The sequence below is a fragment of the Belonocnema kinseyi genome, chromosome 3 (assembly GCF_010883055.1).
Source record: "Belonocnema kinseyi isolate 2016_QV_RU_SX_M_011 chromosome 3, B_treatae_v1, whole genome shotgun sequence".
Classification (NCBI taxonomy): Eukaryota; Metazoa; Arthropoda; class Insecta; order Hymenoptera; family Cynipidae; genus Belonocnema; species Belonocnema kinseyi.
The window spans coordinates 107,261,058-107,268,187 of NC_046659.1; positions in this window are offsets into that span (position 1 = coordinate 107,261,058).

A 7,130-nucleotide genomic window follows, 5' to 3' on the forward strand; every position below is an offset into this window, starting at 1 on the left:
TCTAGTCGGGAGTGGTGCTGACTGAAAACAGATGATTTGGAGCGATTCGCGCGCCATATGTTGGTCATTCTAAGGACTTATTGAACTACCCTCGTATTATTATAAAATTAAGCCACATTGCATATTTCATATTTAATATATGGAATTCCCGATAATAAAACCAAGTAACCAACGAACAAATTTGGTCAAATACTAGAAAATGCTCTTATTGTAATTAAAGAAAAAGGATTCCCCTGAACAATATTCCTTAAAAAAACCTTTGGACAAAAATAAAAAAGATAAAAGTAAAATGAGAAGGCAACCAGCCAAATCCACTTCCTTTTCTCTTTTTTATTTCTTTTATCTTTTTTATTTTTATAATTATAAAATCATAATTAGAAACATTTATTACAATTACCAGCGTTTCGGTACTCATACAGTACTGTATTATCAGGAAAAAATACGTAAGAAAAAGGAAAAAGAGAAGGAAGAGGATTTGGTTGGTTGTCTTTTGATTTTTCTCTTCTCTTTGTTATTTTTGTCCAAGGGTTTTTTTTATCCAGTATCTCCGGAGAAATCGTAAATTTTTCCGTTTCCGGAAAAACCTATAAGATGGGATCAATTATTTCCCGAATTCCTGCATTCTTGAAGAGCAAGAAAGGTTGGCCAATTAATGTCACCAGTTGACGCAAGATTTTCTAAATTGTTTACGCGTTATCTTTATTTTTCCTCGAGCACGCTTAGGCGGTGGCGATGATTTGTCATCCTGGTGCTGCTGTGACTTTATTTCTAAATACTCCCTATATTCTTTAGGAGGCGAAATTTTCACATTTTTGGCCAGATTTCCAGCATGCTTTCCTTAATTAAAAAATTTAAATACAAAATTTTCCTATAAAGTTTTTCAATTTCTCGTGAAATTTTCTAAATGTACAATCAAAGAATTTTCTAGATTTAACGAGAGATTAAGCAAAAAGTCATCATTTATTTATTAAAATTCAAAGTTAAATTTGATTCAAAATTTATATCTATTGAATTGTAGTTTAAAATGAAATCTTAAGTGATACAATAAAATAGATTTTTATATCTTTGGAATCTCGAGGAGCATATAGATCTTCTGTTGCATCATCCACATTGTTTGAACATTCTTTCAATTCAGACAGCGAGGGTTAAAAATTGGCAAAAGGCTGTTAGGTAATTTATGAATTGCCTCCTACCTGATTTACCCACGCCCGGACTCCCAGTAGTGTTCCATTCTGATGTACACATTCGACTACTGCTTCGCGGGGTGACTTTATCATAACAAGACAGAGCAGATAATTAACCCCCTTCAGAAGACGTCTAGAAGAACAGTTTTAGTTCGAATATTCAGCTTGCAGTACAAAATCCTTTTTGTCATTTAGCCAGACATGAATATTTTTATCCATAATCTTGATAGTCTTATCTGGGTTACATGTTAGACAGGCGGTTTTTTCTTTATTGAGGGTTATATGAAACTTGCTGCTACTGACCCTATCCACAGAATTGGTCTTACTGCCGGGCGGTCTTTCAACCTGGTTGCGCTTAGGGCTGCTCTGTTCCACATAATCGGGAATCAGCTTTTTCTTGCGCCCAGATCCATAGCGGGCTCCCCCTCTCTGCTTCTTGGAATTGGGTTGGGTACCCTGAAATATTATACTGAGAACAGATCCTGAACTTGATGGTTGATATTCCAAGAATTTAATTCTGTTAACAGGAAACAAAGATTCAGAATTAAGAGGCACTGAAAATTAAAGAATTCGATACCAACATGTAAAAAAGCTCTCTCGGAGTGTACTTCTAAAATGATCACTCTGCTTCCTTAGTTAGCTCTTTGTCTCTATTACAAATACGCAGCAAACCGAATGGTTTTCTAATTGGTACTATTTGGTTAAGTTTATTACATATACAAGAAATTTGTTTAATGCGTTTGAATTCCTTTAAGTTCTTAAGTTCTTAAAGCGAGTTTTCAGCGTTTGGGAGAACTCGTGAAATTTTAAGAATTAAAATAATTCAGAAATTTTGGTAATTCAGATTAAAGGAATCTATTGGATTCAAGCTTTACAGTAAAGTATAGGTATCAAGAGAATGCAAGAAACTCAGGAAATTGAGAAAATTCGAGGAACTCAAAGAATTAAAGTTATCCAGAGAATTTAAGAAATTCATAAAATTCAAAGAATATAGGAAATTTAAGTGAGTCAAGGAATTGAAGCGATTCGAATAGTTCCGAAAATTCAAAGAATTTTAGGAATTCACAAAATTAAAAGAATTTAGAGAATTCAAAGAATTTGGAGAATTTAAGGAATTTAGATAATTCAAGGAATTTAAATAATTTCAGGAATTCAAAGTATTCAAAGAATTTAGAGACTTTCAAGAATTTTGATACAAGTTGGGGTATTCTGAAACTCTAAATAGGGATAATTTGAACAAAAATTTATAACGAGAAGTAAAGCTTACTTCAGTTTTTAATGTCAAATAATTTGCTACCTGTGACATATTTTTATATTTTTTCACCAGGTCGCTAGCCAGGTCCAAAAAATAGGCGAAAAAACAGCCTATTTTGGCTTCACTCTTTGAGAAATTATAAGAAGTCAAGTAATTCAGTGAGTTCAGGAAATTAAAAGAATACAACAAAAGGAAGAAAATTAATTTAAAATAATTTAAATAATTATACAATAAATAAGAGAGTATAAATTACTGAATCCGTCTACTGATTGCCCCATATGGAAAGTTACAAGTTAAGAACTAAATAATTTTAAGTTCAGTGATAGTGAAACTAGGCAGCATGCAATTTTGAGTGTATAAGACTGAACTATTAATTAACAAAAGCCTTAGGAATAAAACAATAGCAGGTATAAAAAATTTAAAGAGTATGAAATTAAGAAATTGGGATTCGCAAGAATTCAATAAGGTTGTATATTTAATTTTATGTTAAGTACACTTACGTCCAAAATTTAGAAGAACCAGGATAGTAAAAAGCAAAGTGTTGATAACGGTCTTAATTTTTCACGTCAATTTTGTAAACGATACGCTCACTACACTAGGTCATTATCGCCCAGAAAACCTAAAGAATCATAAAAACTTAAGAGGCATGGAGAGTATGCGGAAAAAGCATACCGACGCCTTTTTAACTAGAACAAAGTGTTAATTTCTAAAACAACATCTAATTAACCTTCTGTGCTATTACACAAGTAAAGTAGGTCGGTTCATATGTTTTGGAATAATTATTGTTAGTTATTATTGTAATAATTATTAGTATTCATTATTAACAATTATTATGATTATTATGAAAATGAAAATGAATAATTATTATAAAATCATTACCCAAGATTGCTTCCGATTAGATGGGAAATGGATCGCCTTGCAGCAGAATTGTTCAATTTTTAGCATAATAAGTAAATAACCAAACAGTAAAATTGTGTATCCAAAAGAAGATTCTTTTATCAAAAAAGACCAATTTTTAACAAAATTTATTTATATTTTTGTTAATTCCAAAAGACAAAGATGAATTTTGGCACAATATTTTCCTAAGGAGAAAGAGAAAATGTCCTCTGGGACTAAAAATTAAACAATTTAAATTTAGGATTATTCTCACAGTGCACAAAGCTGTTCAAAGCATCGAATAATCTAAAACTATAACCTATGAAAATTTAATAATCTTTAATGAAAAGCAAGAACAAGTAAAACTATTCAAATAGTAGTAGTATTCAAATAGTACATTTGAAAATTAAATAATTGAGAACAGAAATAATAATAATATAATTATAATTACGATTTGCTCCAAATTGAGCAAATTAAAATTTTGATTGTTTGAAATAGATTGGTTTGTTATTAATAAAAGCCTTAGAATTAAGAAATATAATGTGAGGGTCTCTTCTTAAAATATTAGTTCATACAAACGGCAACCATTATCTACACAGTCTGCATCCTTCAATAACTGAATTTCTTGCGAGCGATTTAAAAAAATCGAGTAGTAGGAGAAAAAAATTAAACACACTTATAAACATAGATTTCATTTCGCTGCTTAAAAACTTAACAGTAAATTGTTAGTGGACTAAAGTTTTTCACCCCAACAACATCTATGGATTTCTTACTAACCGTTTTCCGATATGTCGAGCAGATTTTCTTTCAATTCTAAAAAATAACGTGTTCATTAGAGCCGAAGGAGCTTTAACAAAAGAGAATTCACAATCACCATATAACATTTGTCGATTCTTTGATCTTTAGTTTTAAAATAACGAGCTCGAAGCGCACGACAAATACATTATCGAGCGCGCAGCGCGACAACAACAGTCGCGCGCCATAGGCGCACTCAAGCTTCCGAGCGAAGCGAGCCGCGCGCATAACGTGCGATGAAAACGTGCAAGCGCAGCGGGCAGATTTTTTTTTTTTAACTTACGCTAAATTGACTTCATTTTCATTTACTTTAGAAACTTTGTCGTGAACTCCACAGGAAACGAGCTACTTTAAAAAAAGAAAATTCTGCATTTTTAGTAAAAATGCAGAAAAAGTTAAATTGTTGAATTTTTGAAATTCCTGAAATAATAGGACTAACGGAATTTTGTTTTTTTTTTTTTAGATGTACGAATATTTTTGCAGATGATATTGTTCTTTTATTGTAATAACAGAGAATTCAGTCTTCTTTCACTCACCTGTATAAAACTAATTTTTTTGTTATAAGGTCCGGAATTTCATAAATGATGTGTAATAATAATAAATAATAATTTATAAGAAATCGAGGTTTAATTCTGCTATTTGTAGCCGAAATTCAACCTTATTATCGCATTTAAAAAGTTGCTTTTTGAATTTTTGATTTTTGGAATTGTCTTGTATAATCAATTGCTTTAAAAAAAAATTAAAATGAAAATTGAAAAATGGTTCCTATTTCGAGTTTCACGTATTTCTTAAATATTATTCATGGAAAAAAACTGCCGGTATAGCAGTAATTTGTAATAAAAAATTCATTTTGAATTAAAATTTTGAAAATACTAATATATAAATAATTACTGAAAAAATAAAGCCACCGGCAATATTTATTATCGAAATTAAAATATTCTAAAAGAAAAGTCATGAAGTTAGAAAATTTTTAAAAATTTCAAATTCAAATTGTGGCATCACTTAAATTTAAAAACCGGAAATTTCCATACCAAGTGTCTTTATCTTCTCGAAATATTTGTTTCTTGCTCAATTAATTTCGGTGGAGCTGGAAACGATCTTCACAAAACACAAAAATTACCGATATTTTTCAATTCTTAAATTTAGTCAATTTAAGTTTTAAATCCCGCTAAAAATATCTTTAATGTATTCTCAATACAAATTGTTTATAATAAATTAATCACTATTTTCATGTAATTAGAAGCATGTGTTTATCTAAATTATTTCAGTAATTTATTAGTGCTCTTAGCAACTTTAGCAGAGAAGAAAGTTAGGAAATCGCGACTCATCGCAAATTATATAATATATTATGAACATTTTAGTAAGAGCGATCCAATCATGAAATAAACTCAACATGATTTTTTTCACTAAAAAGTAAATTCTAGAAACTGAATTTTTCCACCACATCTTCTTTTCAAAAAAATTAATGAAAAATGAGGATAATCGTTAATTTTTTAAACTAAGATGTCATAATATGCTTATCTTTGATAATGGGTTCCGCTAAATATATCTTTTGAAGAAAGACATTTTCTTTAATTTATAATTTCAATATAATTTAATATAAGCTATATAATATAAATCAAAAATTACACCGGACTCCCAGTTTAGCCGCTCGCGGCTTAGATAATCCTCGAACTGCTGGCACAAGCAGTTTTGTATTTCAAGGGGCAAGAGACGGTTGCGACTTTTCCCTCGAAAAAGCCGCAGTGCACGACTAGTCAGTCGAGTTTACTGCGTAATCTTGTGTATTATAATTAAAATTTGTTCACGCGGCCTTAACTGTTTAAATTTCTATTCCGTTCATTTAGAAAAAAGCTTACTTTCACGCAACCCCCGACACTGTGCCTAAGTCGATAGTTGGGTCTAATTTAAAAACATCAAATCTATAGGCCTGTTTTTGGCCCATATTATTTTCGGGCTATTCGTTTTCTACAAATTTTGTATTATGCGTGCATAAAAATATAACTTTCTACTAAAAATTGTAGTTTTGAATGAATCGTTTAAAGTCTTTTATATTGTTAACAGCAATTACTCTTATAATATAGTGAGAAAGTCAAGGATTTTCATGAATTTTTCAAATTGCATTAAAATTATTATTTATAGGGCGGTATTAATTAATTTAGTCCAACAAACGTAATTTTTTTTATAATTATTCTTAGACTAGGGCTCGAAATTTGTGTTTTCTTTCTGAATTTTTCAGCTAATCTTTAACTTTAAGGAAAAGTTACATTCAATATAAGACAAATGGAAAATTCGATAATTATTGCAAACATCTTATCGCATTGCAGAAAAATATATTCACAAGGAATAAACAAACAGTTTGAACATTAGTATATTAGAACATTAGAATATTATTAAAAATATTAATAAATCATGTTTTTATTAACTTTAATTTAGAATTTACTTAATAAATCAAGATTGAATAAAAGGTAAACAGAATCAAGCATTTTTCTAAAAGAATATTGCTTTAAATAATAATATATTGTTAAAATAATCATCGTTTCAAATTAAGTTAATTATTAACTAGCTCTAGATAAAAATAGTTATATATAGACATACGAGGGTAGTGCAATAAGTCCTTAGAATGAAGTATAAAAATAATTTTTTTTGGGTAAATTTTTTTTTATTTTTCAACATAATCTCCTTGGAGCTCTATACACTTGGTCAATCGCTTTTCAAGTTTTTTTAATCCTTCAGAAAAGTGCGTTTTCGGAAGTTCCTCAAAATAAGCACTTACAGAGGCAATGAAGTCTTCGTTGTCTGGAATTCTCTGTCCACCGAGCCCTTTTTTCAAGTTTGGAAATAAGAAAAAGTCACTGGGGGCTAAATCTGGTAAATACGGTGGGTGTTCGACCAATTCGAATTTTAGTTCTTCAATTTTAGCCTCAGCTAACTCACGCACTTTTAATCTTCTATCCTTCAACACCATATCGTGGATTTTATTGATGATTTCGGGAGTACTTGCTTCTACGGGCCTTCCT